This window comes from Cornus florida, unplaced genomic scaffold (assembly GCF_030987335.1).
Source record: "Cornus florida cultivar Cherokee Brave unplaced genomic scaffold, ASM3098733v1 CherokeeBrave_3.0.0_Hap2_Chr03, whole genome shotgun sequence".
Taxonomy (NCBI): domain Eukaryota; kingdom Viridiplantae; phylum Streptophyta; class Magnoliopsida; order Cornales; family Cornaceae; genus Cornus; species Cornus florida.
This window is the reverse complement of record NW_026775573.1, coordinates 39,745,570-39,767,851: the sequence shown is the minus strand read 5'-3', so window position 1 is coordinate 39,767,851 and position 22,282 is coordinate 39,745,570. Positions and strand designations below refer to the sequence as shown.

General features: G+C 33.8%; 1 long non-coding RNA gene across 2 annotated transcripts; it reads left to right on the top strand.

The window, feature by feature from the left end:
- Nucleotides 1–12,372: 12,372 nt before the first annotated feature.
- On the top strand, nucleotides 12,373–21,458 carry LOC132300326 (uncharacterized). Of its 2 annotated transcripts, XR_009480399.1 has the most exons (5): nucleotides 12,373–12,669; nucleotides 12,990–13,147; nucleotides 13,822–13,944; nucleotides 19,546–19,616; nucleotides 21,065–21,458. It is a non-coding gene; the product is annotated as an uncharacterized LOC132300326 (long non-coding RNA). The 2 variants fall into 2 exon arrangements; XR_009480398.1 differs by lacking the exon at nucleotides 19,546–19,616 and having other exon boundaries at nucleotides 12,378–12,669.
- The last annotated feature ends 824 nt before the right edge of the window (nucleotides 21,459–22,282 follow it).

Here is a 22,282-nt window from a genome sequence, read left to right as displayed (position 1 = left end):
CAATGAAGCATATATTGTCTAAACAACATGTGAAAGGCACAATAAATCAAAACAAGTCATTAATCCTTTCATTAAACTCACAATCCAAATACAACACAATGATAGAGACATATGCTACTTGCATTCAAAAGCTTGGATCATTAAATAACAAGTATAGATTGTCCTCCCATTTAACACTACACTACAACTACACTTCATCTACACTACTAGCATGAAAATAAACTAGGGGAGAAGCACAATCCATCAAGGAATAAGTATGAACCATCAAGAGAATCACAAGAGCATTCCTTTAAGCACTATATTTTGACAATCTCCAAATCTATAGCATCAATACACATAGACATGCATCAATAACATAAAATCTAGAGACAAATGAACATCTATTCTAGCATACATAGACATATGGATAGAATAAAATGATCAATTGGAAGCATTAAACCACATAAATTATTGAATAAACAAGATCTATATATATCAAAGTGTCAAAACATCAATTACAACACTAATCCCTCAATAATACACAAGATTAAGATATAGAAAGCATGCTTGGGGCTAACTCTAGCCCCAAAAGGATGTCTAGCCAATCATGGTGATGTTGCTTCAACCCTCAAGGGCTAACTCCATGGTTAAAATCTGCTCCTTGTTGATGAAGAACTCCAATGGTGTCTCTAGCCTCCTCCTCTATTCTTCCCCTCTAAGAGATTAAACCCTAGAATAGTCTATATGCTCAAAAAGTGCATCATAGGTAGGTCAAGTGGCACACAAAATGAGCTTGGGTCGTGCAAAGAATATTCTCTAATGATTGGATAGAGGATAGATTGCAAAAGCTGGAATTTTAACTTTTTCGCACTGGAGGAAGTTCAATCGATCGAACCTTAGACTTGGATCGATCGAATTGGCTTAGATCTATCGAACTTAGGCTGGATCGATCCAACTGGTTGAGCTTTTTGGGAAAAGACAAATCTGAGATATTTTGGAGAGATATTTATGGGAAAAGGACAAAAGTGGTTAGTGGGTGGTACAACTGTGGATATGATCAATCATTTGAATAAGGACAAAAGTGTTCGATCGATCGAAGGGTAATGTTGGATCGATCGAACTTTTGGACTTTATGCTTTTGGGCCAAGGCTTGGATCTATCTTGAAGTGCTGAGATCGATCATTGTTCGATCGATCGAACCTTGAACATGGATCGATCGAACTTTGCTGCTTGTCATATTTGGCTTCATTTGCTTCCTTCTTTCTCCACTTTACTCCTTTCTTTATTTAATCCCAGAATTGTTTCAATTAAGCTCTTATTTAGCTGAGTTAGCTTATTTTCGGGATAAGTGCCTGAAAATGGAAATAATATAAAATTAATCTAAAACGGTAAAGTAAGATAGATAAAGGTACTAGAATGCCTAAGCTTAAAGGGTTTAAATACGCACTTTTCAGCGCTCATCGCCTCCCTGCACGCGCAGGCCAGATGAGCGTTCGTCAGCTTACTTCGAGCGCTTAACCTGCCCTAAAAATGGCCTCCTTTCCCTTTCTTGTCCTGTCCTTGTTTCTAATTCCATTCTCTGACACTCCTTGGTCAATTCTGACCTCCTTGCCCTATCCCAACTCACTAATATGCATTTGACAACATAACTCATCAATTTAGATACTTATATAATCAAACATGTGTAAGTATGGAAAATGAAAGCAAGGCATCCATTTAAAACCTTTAAGTTACATTATTTACATTAAAACATAGTCTGATGGAAAAAAGACACAAATTTAGACCCTTCTGATCACAATTACAATGCTTTACAAGGATTTACATCAACTATACATTTGATACAAAAAAAAAAAATAAAAGTAAGCTTCCATCAACCCTAACTACGTATATAAGGGTTTGTCATCAAGCACGTCGCCGTCATAACCTGAAAATTGTTAAAGGAAAGGGTGAGCACGGAGGCTCAGTAGAAGATGTTTAAAGCGCCAACTTTGGACCCCTTGAGCCACACATCACACATATGGGATAAAAGAAAGCTGGGATCATACTTGGGGATTTCATAACATCTAATTTACAAATCAATCTCAACAATGGTGTTTAGGTATTTCAATACAATTATGCATAGAATGCAATGCAATGTCCCATATCTTCCCAACCTCAGTCTCAACCGACTCCAAACTTGGCCTTTATCAGCCCTAATTCCCACCTATGCTAACCAACTTTGCCGAGCTAGGATTGACAGTATCCCTAGTCTCTTGGCCTTTTGGGGCTTAGTATTAACTTTTTCACTAACTACACCAAACTGCGCCGCGCCTCCTCTAGGTTGAGTTAGCACCAGGTTCGCAAGACTCGGACTATTTCTAAAATTTTCTCTTTTCTGCCCATCCTAAGATGGCCAGCTTGCCAAATCTTATTCAATTTCCTCACTATTCTAAGACGGCCTAATATCCTTCTCATTACATCTTTCCCACTATGCCATGCATATAATTCAATTGCATCCAATTAATTTTCAATTTCATATATTTGATAACCATGGCATACGCATAACATTTTCTAGAATTCCCACAAGGATGGCACTCCTTACCATTTAAGCACAAGTATAGGATTCTCAATACTTTAATAAAAAGCATGCTTCCCATGTAAATCATATCAATAAAATCATACTAGCACTTTGGCCCAATTAAGCAATTCTTCAATTATTTAATAACAACACTTCATTAGCAAGGAAATGAAACATTTTATACATCAATGCTAGCATGCTTTCATCACACCTTCATAAATTATCTTTTCATTTATAATCTTGCATTGAGTATAGCTAAGTAAAGAATCAATGGAAGATTACTCAGCAAAAGGTAAAGTATAGAACATTATGAATCCCTACCTCAATTGTATGCACCCAACACATGCCCTTAGCTAGCCAAACAATCCTTAAGGCTAACCCCAAATTTGAAATCCCTCCATTCCTTAGAAATAATGGTCTCAAAAGAAGGTCCTTGATGTATAGATCAATTCTCCCTTCTTGCTCTTCCTCAAATTCTCACTCTAAACCTCCCAAATCTAAACTTTAAAATTAGTGTATATGGTATATAGAAAGATATAGAGAGAGAAATAGAAAACTTAGAGAGAGAGAGAGTAAGGAACCGAGAATGAGAAGAAAGCGAGGGGGGTGCCAAGTCTTCTAAAGCTTGTGTGGCCCTCTTCTTACCAAGTGTCAACATCCTATGGTTACTTACTTATGGTCCAATTACCATCTTGCCCTTGCAGTTTTATTTCAATGCCAACAAGATCCCCAAAATATTTCTTCTAATGTAGAGATATAAATATACGTATATGTGTGTAAAATGTCTACAATGCCCCTCACTTAAAATGAGAGAACCGGGAGAGGTTCCTGAGCCCAGAAATCATACCGACTTCCGAAAGATTCTAAAATCAATCCCGTCGCCTCTAATTGATTTAAATAATTAAAATACACTTCTAAAACCCATAACTCAAGAAAATTACAAAAATAGCCCACGTGGCATGCAAAACAAGGCACAAAAAAGAAATAAAATAAAAATTAAAAAATATCCAGAAAATTCTGGGACATTACAATCTACCTTTTTTTTAAAGAGATTTCATCCTCAAAATCTACCCTCCTTAAGAAAGAGGCCTACAACCGTTTCCTTTCCTGGAGAACACCTCACAAAACTCATAAGGATTATGACCTCAGAACCTTATTGCTTTTGATACCGGATGTCAATAGGCAATCACACATCACTGCCCCCAACAACACAATGTTAACCACCTTATGTGGGTACATCACATGACACCTTACCACTAACGCACCTTGCACATCTACACAAAGCTCCGAAGCCCACAAAGAAATAGTCGCTAGACCACAAAGAAACGGTTGCTAGACTAATGACATCCAACCTCAACTCATCCTTAAAGGATACACGAAACTTGAGACAAAAGAATCCCGACTACTACCTATCAAGTCCCAAATCCCTGTCGATACATTCCCGACAACCAGTCCTATGCTACCTAATGCGTAGTTACACCATCAGAAAACCGTACAAGCGATTAACAATCACAACCTCTAGTTTCGTTATCCTTAACATCTCTTAAAATGGGTAAAAATCACAAAATGTACTATCACGTTCTTAGGATACAAATCCCCAAAACATAATCTCAAATGATCAATCCATCAACTTCATTGGACACGTAGTCCCATCTAAAGCACCTTGTTATCCGAGATAATTAACATGAATCTATAAAAACGCTATTGTCACCAATTAAAAGTCTCTTCCAGACCAAATTCATATCGTCACACTTACACTTACATAACGCGCCACACCGCGCTTTCACTGTCACTAATCATTACGAATAATTGTTAACCTTTTACCTGACATCGTGTTAAAGAGGGATTGATTCAGGAGAAATGGTTGTCTAGACCACTTTGGTCATCAATCCGATCTCAACACTAATGTCATTCCCGTTCTCAGGTCCAAACCTCAAATACAATCTCACACAACCACAAGACAACCATGAGATTCACTTACTATCAATTCATCGCTCTAAGTAACCTCAATAGCTATAATGTCTTATATCTTGACCTAAAAATTTCAATCATACCTTAATCATATAACTCACAACGAGTTAAAAACAACCCAATACCAATTACCACAATCATCGACCACGCATAAAAGCCTTCCGATCCACTCATAACAACCCATACTAGAGAAAAACTCAATGACATCATTCGATCCAACACTTACCTCATCAAAACACCTCATAAGACTATCTTCTGCCTGGAATCTTAAACCCAGAATCAATCATCACAAATACTCCTTAAAAGAATCCCACATTCACACCTCCAATTACATAGTCTTAAGACTATACTGACACCTATCCTTAAAGTGCTCCTCAGACCAAACTTCTACGAATGCATCTGGGTACACGACCCAAATCACATTACTTAATCATCCTCGAACTTACCATTCACAACACATCTCCTAGCCATCACTGCTAGCAATAAATAATAGAAGCATACAATCATAACTCGGCAACTCATGCCTCACACCCCCATCGGTCAAAAGCCCCCTCAAATCAGACAATACTAAGCCCAGAGACTTCGTCTCCCTTCGTGGAAGTAAGTCAAATCCAACTCTTACCGGACACCTCTTATGATAGAGATAAGCTACCACAGACCTGCCCATCTGTGGACGTGCACAACTCCTAAATGGAGAAACGACACTCGTACCGTCAATTTCCTTATTAGGCCCAGCGCAAACAAAAAGGCTAACAAATCCCGTTCTCATAATAGGTTGACAACTAAATCCGGGTATACCTAATACCCCGTCACACATAAGGTGGAGAACTAAATATGATACCCGTATGAAACAACGGACTCAAATCTAGGCGATCTCGCCACTAATTAACCATCTCGCACTATCAATGCCTATTGGAAGACACCTAAGAATCTTAACACCGAAACCTCGTATATGCAATACCACAATGCTCGCCACACTTTAACATTAGGGATGATCGCTACCTGCCGGACAATGTGTCCCATTCTACTCAGAAACAATCTTCCCCAAATGGTAACCTCTGTGCCATAAAATGACACCTCGACATCTATTCCATCTCTACATCCCTAAATGACAAAACCATGAACACCGCATACATAAGTCTCGTGACCACAGTCATAGCAACCCATTAACCCATCAGAAGAATGACGTGCTTATATGGCAATACCACCCTTCCTGGCTCTAAAAGATGAAATAGTCTACCACCATTTCGACTAACGCATAACCAACCTCATGCTTGACTATGGCCAGCAAGTAACCACTTACTTTAGCCAGACATTCATATCATATTCTCAACTGTCCTTCTACGCAACACAAGAACCTTACATCTTATCACCTCTATCACCGTTCTTCCTGAATGACAACTCGAACTAATAAGCTTTCACTAGATCACTTCCCCCTTAGTATCACTAAGATGATACAAACACTGTGCGAGAGTATATATATATTACCCTCGACACTTTCCACAGTGACCATTAACTCGTCATGAGAAAAAGAATCACTATACGGCAATGCCATGCCGACAAATCACAAAAAGAGAAATAGGCACATTAAGTACAGTGCTAAACACTCAACTGTCCCCTCAAAACTAACTACAACAATAATCAGCTGCTAAGACATAACTGGTTACCCGAACTACTCTTCACAAGGCAACCTATGTACCCAGTCGAAGAAACCTCACGCCCTAGCATCAACACCATTACCTTTTCTCCTCACCATTCCTTAGAACACTATTGGCCCCAACAAAAGATCAAATGGGGCCATCTACTAAACCTACGAGGTTATCCTCGCCCCAAATCTCTCAATTCAATAATTTATCCCTTTGGATCCTTAACCACTAGTACGACCTTCTGATACTCCAAACACATATGGAATACGATTCCAGTTCACAGCTTTTAAATTATGATTTACATGGTAACATAGTACCTACCATCCCTTACCTTACCCGTAAATAACCGGATGCTTCATTAACCACATATGTACTATCTGTCTTATGCAATTCCGCATCGCCCATTTAAAACTGATCACTATACACAACCTCGATACTCTCTCGACAACCGTACCATACAATCAACTCAGCAAGAGTTAAAACATCCTTAACACATCCCTGTAGCTTTTTGAAATGGAGACTACCCTTCAACCAATCAGTCTCTATAACAAACTCTTACAAGACCACTAAACGAGTCGTATTAACTAGTCGGTCACCCGGCACCGGCATAACCCCATACAACACTTAGGTCAATCTATACCTACTAGGGCCTAACAAGTCCTCCTACTAACTATAGCCAATACGTCTTATCAGGCCATACTAAAGTACCCAAAACATACATCCTATACTATACTCCTAACTCTCCCGATCTCTATCATACTTACCATAAACCAGCTCGAACAGAACCGCACCCCAAATCGAGACCTAATTTACGAACACCAAATTATTAAAATCACACATTCCTTTTGAAGAACCAACGTTGTATGCCTGACCTCCACGGTCAAAAGACCCTATACGCTAACACATGAAATTCACACACATTACCCTGGACATTGCACTATGCGACATGCAATCATTCTAAAGTCGTGCTACTACAACAAATTTGGTCTTTGGCGACAAAAACTATAGCGACGAGATGAATTTGCCGCAATAAAATGACCTTTTGTGACAAAAAGTAACTTTATCGCCTTAAGCTAACTTTACTCGACCAAAACCAAATTTGTCACAAAAAGTTGTCGCAATATCTACCCCGGGAATTTCCTCACGTCCTGCCATATGGCGGGAAAGGGTATGGTGACAAAATTGCTTTTAGTGACAAATATATTGTCGCAACTAATTACAATATAGTGACAAATATAGCTTTGTCGCGATTAACTAGTTTTTAGTGACAAATACAGCTTTGTCACAATTGGTGGCATTTTAGCGACAAAAATTGTTGTCGCTACAAACAACCTTCTAGTGACAAATGATGCATTGTCGCAAAAGGTTGAGTTATTATGACAAATACAGCTTTGTCACAATTGGTGGCATTTTAGCGACAAAAATTGTTATCGCTACAAACAACCTTTTAGTGACAAATGATGCATTGTTGCGAAAGGTTGAGTTATTGTGACAAATACAGCTTTGTCACAATTGGTGGCATTTTAGCGACAAAAATTGTTTTCGCTACAAACAACCTTCTAGTGATAAATGGTGCATTGTCGCGAAAGGTTAAGTTATTATGACAAATACAGCTTTGTCACAATTGGTGGCATTTTAGCGACAAAAATTGTTATCGCTACAAACAACATTCTAGTGACAAATGATGCATTGTCGCGAAAGGTTGAGTTATTGTGACAAATACAGTTTTGTTACAATTGGTGGCATTTTAGCGACAAAAATTGTTGTCACTACAGACAACCTTCTAGTGACAAATGATGCATTGTCGCGAAAGGTTGAATTATTGTGACAAATATAGCTTTGTCACAATTGGTGGCATTTTAGCGACAAAAATTGTTGTCGCTACAAACAACCTTCTAGTGACAAATGATGCATTATCGCGAAAGGTTGAGATATTGTGATAAATATAGCTTTGTCACAATTGGTGGCATTTTAGAGACAAATGTTACATTGTTGCGAAAGGTTGAGTTATTATGACAAATATAGCTTTGTCACAATTGGTGGCATTTTAGCGACAAAAATTGTTGTCGCTACAAACAACCTTCTAGTGACAAATGATGCATTGTCGCGAAAGGTTTAGTTATTGTGACAAATATAGCTTTGTCACAATTGATAGCATTTTAGCGACAAAAATTATTGTCGCTACAAACAACCTTCCAGTGACAAAAGATGCATTGTCGCGAAAGGTTAAGTTATTGTGATAAATATAGCTTTGTCACAATTAATAGACTTTTTGTGACAAATTATTTGTCGCCAATTTCTATCTTTTAACGACAAAAGATATTTCATCACAAAAGAGTAAATTCTTGTCACAAATTAGCCTTCTGTCACCATATACTTGTTTGAGAAATAATAAAAAAAATTAAAACTTATCATAAGGTATGTTTTTAATATATAAAAGTGTGTGTATATATATAAATATATGGTAAAGTGCAAAAAACTCCCTGAACTATGATTGAATTTGTAAATAACCCCCTTGAATTATATTTTGTGCCTAATACCACCTATTGCCAAAAATGCCCCAATGTTCTAATAATAAGTTAATCATTTTATAAAATGGTAGTTATAATTTTTTTTTTTTAATGATAAATTAATTCTAATAATAAAGTTAAGGGGTAATTTGTATAATTCACATTTAAATTTAAATAAGAGAATATATAAATACAAATGATTTATTAATTGGGATTAATTATTATTTTTTTATTTTTATTTTTAAAATGATTTGTTTTATTTAATTGAGTGCTTAGATTAATTATCTTATTTTAATTAGATTATATTTCGTTAATATATTTGTTGAACTGATATGGTGTTTTGCTTTGTGTAATGTTATGATTAAATTGTATATTTGATTTATGTGTATTTATATTTGCGTGAATTGTTTGTTAATTATTTGTAATTATCATATTTAATTTAATTATTTTATTTTAATTGGATTAGGCTTAAAAGGAATGTGACCAATGGATGTGGTCTTGAGCTTAAAAGAAGCCTTGTTGGGTTAATTAGTAAGGGCCCATGGTTATAAAGATATTGAATTAATTATCTTTGCATAATTATATATATATAATTATATGTATATAAATATAATTAATTAATTAATTATTATTATGGAAGGAAATATATATATATATATATATATATATATATATGTGTGTGTGTGTGTGTGTGTGTGTGTGTGTGTGTGTAATTTAATTAGTTAAGGATTATCATGAAAGGAAATATACATATATAATATATAATATATGTGTATATATATTATTTAAGATAATTAGTATTTCTTTTATTTGGTAGTCCTAGTAGGAATATGATTTGGATTTTAATGTGTATAAATATACACATAAGGTTTGAGGGTTAAAAGTTTACACGAATAAAAGAGGTAATGAGAGAAGAAGAGAAGGCTGACAAGAAGGAGGCCGGATCTGAGAAAGTGGACGTCAAATTTGGAAGAGACAATTAAAGCTTGAAGCGTCAGTTTCGTTTCGAAACCTTTAGGCAAATTCTTTTCTAACTCTACTCTTAGAATTCATAAAGATTTCACCTTGAGTATTAGTGTTTAGATTAATTTTATTTGATTAAATCAGAATTAAATCGGAGTATTAAAAACATGTTTTATTATTATTTTTATTTTTGGAATTGTTAAATTTTAATTATATATATAGGTTGTATATATTTAAAATTAAGTATATGTTTGATCTGTGACCCAAGAGGATTATTTAGGGTTTAAGAATTTTAGGAATTGATCTAGTGTGGCGTGGCATAGGTAATAGTGTAAACACGCAGATCTTGACCCTTGGATGGTGATGATGAGGGATGGATGATTAACTGTGGTGCAGTGTATGGGATTTTGGTGTTCATGGTCATCTGGACCATAAAAGTGGTCTGGTTAATAAGGAATTGATCTGGTGTAGCGCAGACCATGGAGAGTGGTGCACACTCAGATCTGGACCGTTGACTTGTTCTGGTTAGCAAATAAATTATTTGGTGTGGTCGCGCTCATAGTAGCGATTGGGCTCAACCTATTATTTTTGACTGTTTTGTTTCTCAAAATTTAAACGGTCATAACTCAGTCATCTTAAATCGAAATCGGGTCATTCTTGAGCTCAAATTTAAGAATTTTTCGTCCTCTTTTCAATGTTATCAATTTCATTCTCAGATTTACTAAGAGATATTTACATTTTAGTGAGATGGTGTTAGAAAATTATTTAAACTGATATGGAGTATTTTTGGAAAACCATTTATGACGATATTTAGTAACATTTAATTTGCGTAAATATCATTAATTAGTAGTTTGGTGATGGAAGGAGTTATATATATACTTAATTTTATATATATATATATGTGTGTGTGTGTGTGTGTGTGTGTATATATATATATATATATATATATATATATATATATATATATATATGGTTTTAAATAATCAATGATTATTATTGAAGGTATTATACATATATATATATATTGTATAATATATGGGTATATGTATACTTGACCCACTTTATTTTTATCTTTCAGGTTACTAGAGGTCCAAGTCTCAAGGTTGAGGATCCGCAGCTGAGGACTTATCTATTCTTTCAATTTATTTCAAAGTAGGATATTATTTCTTTATTTGACATTAGTATTTATTTTTGAAATTCTGAATAGTGACTTTTGGTTAAGGGGTCATTGAGTTACGGGATTCCCGAGTTGTAACCATTGGAGAGTTATTAATGGATTTATTATTTATTAGTTTTCTTTAGCGTATTATTTATTTCATTTTGTAATCTGTGCTTGTTTAAATACTTTAATTGTTTTGATATCCCTTAATTTTGTGCGCGGATTGATCAACCCGTGTTCTGAAATTAAGTGGTATCACAATAAATGACCCTTGTTACATTTTTCCCTACCCAAACTCGCAATATTCTCATTGCGGCTCGGGTCACCCTACCTACCTGGGTGCAGGTAGAGTAACCGCCCTTAATGGATCATTATCATCATCATTAGCCATGTTTGGATTATAAAATTCTCCTAATTTTTAGAATATTAACACACATATAGATTGATTGACTTTCCATTTTTTTTTCCTAGTTGCTACCCACACACACATATCTCTTTTAAGACTTGAATCCCTAACGTCCCTTCGGGAGATAAGAGGCTGATACCGCTAGGCCACTTGGTGACTTTCCATTTCAGACATCTGCGTTCTTGATCTTTCACTTGGTCAATTTGTAACTTATTTTTTGTTAATTTTTGATAAATTACATCAACTAGACATTAATATGAAATGGTTTCTGATATTGACGAGACAAAATTATTTTTAGAGTTACAAGTCTTAAGAGAAACTTTACAGAGAGGAAAAAAAAAAAAAAAAAGGCAATTAAAGTATTTTATTTTATAAAAAGGTAAAGTAATTATTTTCTTAATGCTTGGATTGCATATAGAGTACTATTGACTATCCCAATTACAGTTGCATCTGCTAGGAGAAATTTTCAAAGTTAAAGTTGATCAAATCTTACCTACGATTAACGATGTCATAAGAGACATTAAATGGATTGACTATGATATATATTGAAAAATATATGTTGAAAAAATTTAATTGGAATACTTTAATTGATAATTTTGTAACTCAAAATGTAAAACAGTCGCATTTACTTTGATATGAAGTTGAATTTTGATTTTTCTGACTAAGTTGTGTTGAATATTTTTTTTAATTATTTTAATATAAATTGGATCGTGTTTTTTATAAAATACCAAGACCGGGTTTTGTTTTGTGTGTTTTCAATATTAATATATTTTATGTCTTTATTGTCTTATTTTAATAAAAATTTCGCATTCTTATAATTTTTTTGTGCGTGTGAAACTTTATAAAGGGCCTCACATTTGAAAATTCACCTTAGACCTTTCAAAATTTTGGAGATCCCAGGGCCGACCCTGCGTTCTATCAGGGTTCCTTTAAAATCATGATTAAAAGATTACTTTCTACCACGATGTTACAGGAACAATTTGGAACCGTAACAGAAATTATATTCTATCATGGTTAGTGAAAAAATTTACCCCTCCATTGGTGGGAATTATTCCCGCCAGTAATTGATGAAAAAAAAAAAAAAAAAAATCTTTCAGTAACACAAGGTAGAAAGTGAAATTTTCCCCCCCTCCACAGGCGGGAATTATTCCCGCTAGTAATTGACGAAAATAAAAAAAAAAAAAAAATCTTAAGTAACACAACACATCTTCACACAAACACGAACACTTTCCCTCTTTGATAAGCCCTAACACAAAAAAATCTTCTTGTGTACATCTCGCTACAAACGGCCAGGCTTTCCATCGTCGTCTCTGTCTCCGGTCACCATCGTCATCTCTGTCTCTGGTCAACATCGTCGTCTCTGTCTTCGGTCACCATAGAAGGGACCCCAAGCTCTAAATGATAACGCACGGCTTATAAACAAAATCCTAAATCCAGAGACAACAATTCCTATAAAGAAGCGATCCTTTGTCTGATCAGTAAGCAAAGCCTAACTTTTCTCTGTTCAATTCCTTCCTCTCGCTTCCTTTTTCACACATATATTAGCACACACTAAAACACACATATTCGCACACACTGAAACACACATATTCGTACACACATATATGTATGTGTGTGTGTAAATAGATTGAACGAATTAACATTAGTTTGTTTACATCTACCATATACAGAACCAATGTTGTTCTCAATCAGGTCATTTCACAAGTTCTTGTTTTACATTGCACCAATTATATATACACACACACACATATATGTATAACTAGAACTTTGGTTTGGTTTTCACTGTCCGTGTTCTCAGATTGATTTGCTTGAGAATTCGGCAATTGATGATGTTGTTATGTTAGCGGTTGTGCTGTAAGAGGTCAAGAACAAGAATCTTTCGGTTTATAACAGAGTTAGAGCCCTGTGCAGCAATTCTACGAGGAAGTTCTTTGTTTCCTCTAACGAACATCACAGGTGAGTCATCTCTTAATTTTCATCATTTTCATCACGATGTTTGAATTCTTTCAATTTCTTTTCAACAATTTAAGGAAGCAATGGTCCTGTAGGTAGTCTTCTTATATTTAAGACAAGTCAAAAGATAGTTTGGGTCCAAAAATGAAGATACCCATGGAAGTTCTTTTATAATTTTAATTAAATATATTTTTCAAAAGGTAATTTTAATTAATGTTGTTTTTATACAATACGTTCGTATTTAGAATACCATGTAAACTGGATGTTATTTTCAATGTGCTTTTGCTTTTGATGGCTAGTTTACCACTGGCAATATGTTCTTGGCTTGATTCATTTATATATGCACCCTCCAATCTGATTGCATTTTATAAACAATGCTAGTGTAATGATGTCTTAAAAGCTACTTTTAAATGGTGTTCAGTTGTTTTATCCAAAAATGGGGAGCATATGGTGTCTTATTTCACTTTGCATGTGTTTACGTTGTCTTGTAATTGTAATCATATATGGGGATGTCTTACAACATGGTGGGATTTTAACATGAATACTATATATATTGAAATTATGAACCATTTTTTTAAGCACACTTTACTGTAATTGTGGTACTTATTCCTGTTTTTAGTGTAAGAACATGCAATTGTAGATTTCCTTCTTCTGACATTGATGAATTGGAAGTTCAGCAATTCGAGTGGTAACTCAGTGGTATCATAACCATCTTGGTGGTGCAACATGGGTCTTATTAATCACAAATGACAGAGAAAATAAGAGGAAAGCCACCGAAGAGGGTATTTCTGCAGAGACAGGTACATAAAAACATGTGATTTGCTTTTTCCTTGTCTTTCCGTTTATGCACTTCTTTAATGGGTCTGAAATTTTACCTAAAAAAAAAGGGTCTGATTTGTTAAATTCCAGCAATGTTTGTTCTGTTGCTGTTGTTGTGGGTTTTACTACTTATGCCACTACTAATAATTTTTTTTGGGGATTTAAGGAGGGTTTACCCCTAGTTTAATGAGAATGATACCCAAACCAGACAAAACTATACAAACTAGAATCTAAACTATCAAAACTAAGATCAACCTCTCCATCCCTAGCACCAAAGCAGGTTAACCTCTTAATATTTTCTGGGAAGTTATAATCCACTAAAGCTTAGAAATATACTTTCTATACATGATCAGATATCTTGAATCTTCTTTATTCATCTAGAAAGATAATTACCAAAATCAACAGCTTAATTTTTTTTAAAAAAAGATTTCCACTGCTGGACCCTTGCATCCGATGAAACCAAAAAATGAACAATTAAAAAATTCTATTTAAAGACAATAGGCAAATCAACAAAGGGAATGAGGACATTATCTAGAATTAACCCCGCCAATGCAATGTGCTGGTAGGGATAGGCTATGTATGGACTAAAAGTTTGCCATTGCTTGCATAAAGTGATTGCTCTTGTTTGCAAACTTGTGCTTCTGCCTACTTTGCAGAGCAACAACATATATAGAAAACAAGCAACAACATATATATATTTTCTTCAATTGAATATTTTATCAATCATATATATTGCACACAATCATCTCTCTGTTTCTAAGAAGGGAAAGTCCTGTTGGTGTTGTTGGTCCAATTAGAATAGAAATGATAGACTTGGTTTTTGATTTTATTTAACGATTGTATACACAAAGGTATCAAGTACTGCTAAAACCTCATCTGTACCAAAAGAAAAGAATTGTGTGGTAATTATTCAACTTACAGCATATGCATATATGAGCAACAATCGAGTGAGATAGTGACCCTCTCTGTCGTAGATTCTTGATCTTATCTGTACCAAAAGAAAAGTATAAAGATGGAATAGTCTACAAACACTCATTTGTTGGCTGTTCAAAGTGTGAAAATTTCTTTGATCTCTTCATTTGTTAATATATATATATATATATATATGATTTTGTTTTTTGCCATACAAAAAAAAAAAAAAAAAAATTATTATTATTTTAAAATATAAGACTGAAATTTTTTAGTAGAATCCACTTCACTGTGGGGTAAGCTTCTCAAACTCCAAAGCCATCACTAGTAGAAAAAGTGGACCTCCTCTTGGTAAATGTATATAAATTAAAACATCTTTTTATATGTATATGTGTGACAATCTAATATAAAGAATTAAGTACATATGTGACAGTACTACACTAGAAAACCTACTTAGGTTTGTATGGGATGAGAGAAAAAGCACTGGGCCACATCATAGATCGATCTGGTTTGTGGCTCTAACAACCTAGTAATACAAAAAGTTACAAACTCATACGTTAGAGCAAAAATCAACGTTAGCATTACACTAATTTATTTTTAGGATGAATTGCATTAAACTCCGTGTTAGACTCATAGCGTTTTGTAATAAATTTCTTTTTATTTTTATTTTTTTGTTGTCAAAAAATTTCATCTAAGTAAGTGTTTTATTTTACTAAAATACTTTTACCAAGTCAAGAGTGTTTTATGCAATTCAGGGGATATTTTTAACAACAAATCAAAAAACAACCCCTTTAGTAGAAAAAAAAAATTTAAAAGGAAGATTGTCTACAAAACCTACAAGTTAAGGGAATTTTGGATCTCTTTTTATTATCCGTCATATTATCTCGTACGTTTTAACTTTTGAAAGTAATTTCTAATAACTTCATTCGTGCACCATATCTGTTTTATTTTATCTTCTAATTTTTGAATTCAACTACAAAAGATACCATATATTAAACTAAAGAGAGATTTGAATTGTGGAAAGGAAGGGCCATCACCCACCCTCTGTTGTCCTTTTTTTCAATTATCATAAATGTTGGTGGAAGTAGATGTTTCCTCGTTTTTCAACTTTATGCTTATCTTGACCCACTTTCTAGGGTTCTAACATCTCTCTCTATGTATGTATATATATATATACACACACACACTTTACTCAATTTTTTTAAAATCAAATACTTTGTGGTATAGTGATATCTTATTCCATAGTGATAAATTGGGTGGTAAGAAGTTTCCTCAATGCAGCCATAAGATAACAGTTTTATAGAGTGTAAAATTATGTTACTTTTTATTTTTTTTGTGAATTATAGTGTAAAATTATGTTACTTTTTGTGAATTATAGAGAGAATGAGAATGCTTTATGATTGCACATTTTTAATGTTTTTTACTCATGCTTGAGGGGGTCACGTGCCTTTAAGAGACCAATTTTGCGGTGTATAGGGGGTCACGTGCCTTAAGTGATCATTTTTTTATTTTTATTTTTATTTTTTATTATTGTGCATAAATGGATCAAAGGTCGGGATATTGTTGTGGATGGAGTTTGGTTTTCATTCATCGCATTTTAAGTTTGGTTTACATTCATGATCAATGTTTATTTTAAAATAAGCAACTCATTTGCAACCTCATTGTGTATAAGAACTTTTGGTTAAATGAGTTGGTATTTACCCAAGTATCATCAATGAAATAGATTGAGTTGGGTCTATATTCAGGATTGTGTCGTTCTCATTTTCCAAATTGTTTCACTCTTTTCCTTTTATTTTTCTCTCTTTACATTTAGCCAACCCACATAGGCTCTCTAACTTATATTTTAAAAATTATTTAATTCCTTATCCACAGTTTTGTATGTTGAACTAGTTGATGTTCGACAAGTATTGTGTGAAAATTGGATTATCAACTTTGACATTATCACATGGTCCTTGCATCAATTTGTAGAAGGTTTTAAGTATATAATCATAGACCTTTATTTTCTCCTTTCTGCTTAAAATATTTTGTCAGATGCTATACATTGACGTGGGTTCCAAGTTATGAGTAGGATGCATAAACAAGAATATGCTAACAATTAAGAATACCGAACAAAAGAATATGATTTATATTTTGGAATGCAAATAGTGAGTATTCTAAATGATATCACATATTCTAAATGTGTGCTTCTAGTTTGTAAATTAAGGTGTTTCAATGTGTGCTACTGGTTTTTTAAAAAAGAGATGAATTTGTAGAGATAGATAGGCAAGAGTTATGAGCTTGGAGAGAAAGATGGAGGGGTAGCTTGAAGGTATCCGACCCTTGCATTTTCTACCAACTTAGAGAGGAGATGGGTTTAGAAAAAGAACGGAGGGGGGGGGGGGGGGGGGGGGGGGGAGGAATGATATATTTTATAGAGCAAGAAAGTGTTGGGTATTGTCCTCTAAATCAAAGGATTGGGTATTGTCCTCCAAATCAAAGGGTATTTTAAAGAGAATTGATTTTGTAATGGTATTGCAGTATATATATGTATATGTATATATATACATATGTGATTTATAGTGTCACTACAACAAATTAGGGATTTACCAGCACTTTTTGGTGCTGTGTACTAATTACTAGCGTTTCTATTAAAGCGTTGGTGGGTATGTTTATACTAGCGCTTGGCCAAAAAGTGCTGGTATAGGTATGTTTATACCAGCGCTTGGTGAAAAAGCGCTCGTATTGGTATGTTTTAGCCGGCGGTTTCTTAAAAAGCGCCGGTAAGTGCGAAATTTAGTGCGGGAAAATTTGCCGCTCTAATATTTATTTCACTTTTTTATTTCCTTAATTTACCAATCTCACTCATCCGAGAGCCCTAGGTTTCTTTCAGCCTCCCCAATCGCCTCCATCTCTATTCTCGGTCTCAACTCCCTAATCGCCTCCATCTCTCTCTCTGCAACTCCCTAATCACCTCCATATCTATTTTTGTTCTCATCATCTCTATTCTTGTTCTCAATTTTGAACTTGCCTCCATCTCTCTCTCTCTGCAACTCCCTAGTCGCCTCCATATCTATTCTCGGTCTCAACTTTGTAGCCGATTCGAAGTTGGTCTGCGTTGCGAGTGAAGCTCTTCCACTTCTCTGACGAGTCATTGGCGAAATCGCCCATCAGGTACACCTCTTGGTCTTGTCCTTTGCCCTTATCATCATCATCATCATCAAATTTATAGACACATATGTGTTCATATACATCTAAAATGTGAGTTTTTGGTAGAAAATGGTAAATTTTTATTGGCTAATATTTCATAATTTCAGCTGGGTCTTTGGTATTGTGTCTTCTAGGTTTTGGGTTCTAAAGGGAACAAAAAAAAAAATTTAAAGAAAATCTAAACCCATATCTTTCTGTTTCCATCGCTCGCTGTTCCAGATCGGGTTCGCCGTTCGCAAGCTTCAACTGCTGGCCCGCTGTCTCTCAACTCTCAAGCTTGCCCCCCTCTTTCTTTGCAACTGCTAACTTGTATGTATGGGTTTTGTTTTAATTTTTTTTTTTCTTCTAAATCAACTAATCAAGCTCTATAATTTTTCCTCTTAAATGGTATGCATCAGTCCCTTTTTGATGCAAGATTTTTAATGGTTTTCGATATTTAACAAATGCATTCGATTATTATATATTTATCAATTGCTTTTGACAATTTGTTTCATATATAGATACATATATATTGGAATCTTGAGGATCAAAATTTATGTATATATGTTTTGCTATATTATGGGTACTATCCGTACATGCTATATGTATGTATATATATATAGATGATATTATATTCGATATATAAGGCTCAAAATGTTTGGGATTGGAGTCTTATGGCATGCTTTATTTCTGTAGTTTGGGTTTTTTTGTTTTATGCAGCACAAACCCTTTTTGATTCAAGATTTTAAATGGTTTATCAATTGCTTTTGACCATTTTTTTTTATGCATCACAGACCCTTTTTGAGTCACTACCTATGGAACTCACTTTCTTTTATATAATGTTGGTGGTGGCAATAAAGCTTATGAAGATGATTCCAAGTACCCTTTTTCTTTTGAGCTTGCAAAGAATTTTACATGAACTGAGATTTGCAACAAATTGTCTATGATGTCATTGAGATGGAGAGCTTTAACAATGTTAAGCAATGATTGAATGAGATTGATAGATATGCAAATGACACTATATGCAAGTTTTTCTGGTGGATTCCGCTAACTACCTCGTTGGTCAGGTTCTTTCTTTGTTTCCGAGTGCTATATTTTCAGCGAGACGTGTGAATGTTACTTGTGGTTTAGGGGATCTCACGTTTCAGTATAGTACTATTCATTGTAGTTTGGCAACAATATTCACGTCTTATTTGAAACAATTAATTATCACTCGCTCTGGTTCTTTCTGTTTTCAAATATTCCCAGCAAAACTATATTTGTCATGAGTTAGATTAACTGTTCTGATGCCTTACCAGAATATATTTTTCTGGAATTATTAGTCATCTTTATAAAATTAGAGTTATCTTTACTAATATAATTTTCAGTTCTTGCAGATCAACAAAATTATGACCAAACATTTATTTTTGAGTTGTATCTAATAAAAATGGCCGAATTAGAAAAATTCATGAGGTTTAAGTTTTGATATCTCATTTGATTAAATCTCATATTATTTTTCTTTTTTATAGCATGATTTTGGTGGGTTACTGATGAATGAAGTTTGTGTAGAGGGCTTACAAGTTGACAACTTTGTTTATTGGTGGGTGGTTGCTTTGACTTCTTATTCCAGTAATATCATAATCCAAGTTCATATTTTTTTTCCCTAGATTTCTATATGTATGTTAATGTGTGCATTTCATATATGAAATTGGTTGCATGCTTAGTGGCTATTTGGATAGTTAAGTCTTGTTTTCAGCTCTCTAGTGTTAGTTTACTCGGTGATTTTCTGGTCCCCTAATCTTTGATCATTAGTTGGAAGACAGAATCATGTGATCCTTCATACTTATGTCTTTCACCATAAGTATATGTGTTTCATGTCCACATATATCAAATTATATATGTGTTATATATATATATATATATATATATATATATATATATATATATATCACATTGCAATCTCGATCTTTAACGCATAAATACTTAAATATTGCATCTCCTAAATATAATTAGATAGGCATTCGGTAGGCATTTTGTTCTAGATTTTGTACCAATCAAATTCTTCTATTTGAGTACCCTGAAAAATACTGTGAAAATAAAATTATATTTCAAAACTTAACTATAATTGATGGGTTCTCTTCTTTTCTTCAATATACTGTAGATTATATTTCAAAACTTTACCTTCTCATTGGTTGTATTCTTTTCAATATATTGTGTCTTTATATCTATATCTATATATATTTGATGTTCTTGTTCTTTACTCTTTATACCAATCATATCTTAATCAACCCCCACCACTTGTTTTTGTTTTCATATTCTAATAGAGTAATTATAGAATCTTGTACTCAATCTTGCTCTCGAATTTGGTCTAATCTTGCACGCCAACATTTTCTGTGTGCTTATCTTTTGGGTGTAGAGTATTGGTCTTTCACTGACTTTGTTGTGGGTAAGAAATTTAATTCTCTTTTTTAATTTAATTCTCTATTTCTTCACTTGTTTTCTTTATCTTTTTCCAATTTTTCTTCCAAGCTGTATTTGTTTGGTTTAGTCCAGATCTTTGACCTTTTTTCCCCCCTGATGGCAAGTTATTCTGGCTCAGGAAATATCTATAAATTATTTTATTTTATTTATGGCCTTTCATGATGGTAGAATTTTATGGTCCATTATGTTTTCTTTGTAGTGTCTTGTTGAATGAAAGAAACACTTCTTTGAAATGCAAATAGATTAAATTCAAATAAAACAGTTTCATAGTTCAGTTTACAGAGAAAAACTATGTCTACAATGACTCATAATTTGTTATTTGGTTGGTGTGACTGCTTATATTTCATAGCACAACTGTTACAATTTATTTTGTCATAAAATACATTTCATAGTACATGAGTGCATGTTACAATTTTTTTCTATTCATACATGAGCTGATTGGTATGTTACTCATTTGGTTTTTCAGTTTTCTGTGGAGGAAAGTTACCTTTTTATAAATATGATTCCCATAGAATGCCTCTGGCATACTTGTCTCTATTTTGTAATACATTAGACATGCATTGGCAGGTTGTTAAGAGTCGTGGCGGCTATGGGCTTGCGGCTGATATATGGAGCCTTGGATGCACTGTGTTAGAGATGTTAACCCGCCAAGTTCTTTATTGTATTGGCAGAGAAGGGACGGAGAAGGAATCATATTTGTACGAGTAATTGTAAATATCAAGTGATATTTGTATGCAAGTTAATTGGCAGAAAAGATTGTGGCTTTCTGATTGATTTTGGTTGGTTCTTAATGCTTCTATATGTCATTTGGACTATTGTGTGTGTGTGTGCGTGTTTTTTTTTTGTTTTTTTATAATTATTATTACTAATAATAATAATAATAATCATATTTGTACGAGTAATTGTAATCTCACTCAAAATTTATTTCTTTATTGTTTTTAACATGCACTCTTGATTTTCACTTGTGTAACTATTGGATGTCATTTAGCAGCTGTGAGCATATTTTTCCAAAAACAATGACAAAAAAAAAAAAAAAAAAAATGACCCTTTACCAGCGCTTTTTTAAAAAGCGCTGGTAAAGAGGAAAAAAAAAAATAAATAAAATGACCTTTTACCAGTACTTATTCAAAAAGCGCTGGTAAATGGTCTTTGCCAGCGCTTTTTGAAAAGTGTTGGTAAATACCTTATGCCATCGCTTTTTCAAAAAGCGCTGGTAAATGGTATTTACCAACGCTTTTGAAAAAATGTTGGTAAAGTTCTATCGACGCTGGATTTACCAACGCTTTTCCAGCAGCGCTGGTAAAGCGTTGGTAATTGAATTACCAGTGCTTTTTCAGGTTTTTACAAGCGCTTTTGAGCGTTGGTGAAAGCCTTATATGTTGTAGTGTGTATACACAAGATATAGTTATACCAGTGATGATTTACTTTTTATAAATTCAATGTAGGAAAGTTAAAATAATATCATTATAAAAAATGATGTAAAAATTTGACTTTTATTTTAAAATAGTTAAAAAATAAAAAGTATATATATATATTTGTTGAGACGAGGAGTAAAATCTCATTTTTATCAAGTTGATCAATCTAATAATTTTAAATTCAACTGAACCACTCAAATGACTTGTAGACTTTATAGTCTAAAATCATTAATTATACAAATTTGTTTGGAATTTATATATATGTTTTTTTTTTTTTTCCTAGACCTTAAGTCTCATTTAAATAGTAAGTTTTTGCTATGTATATATATATCCTACCTGTACATGAGGCTTAAATTAGTACTTAACAAAG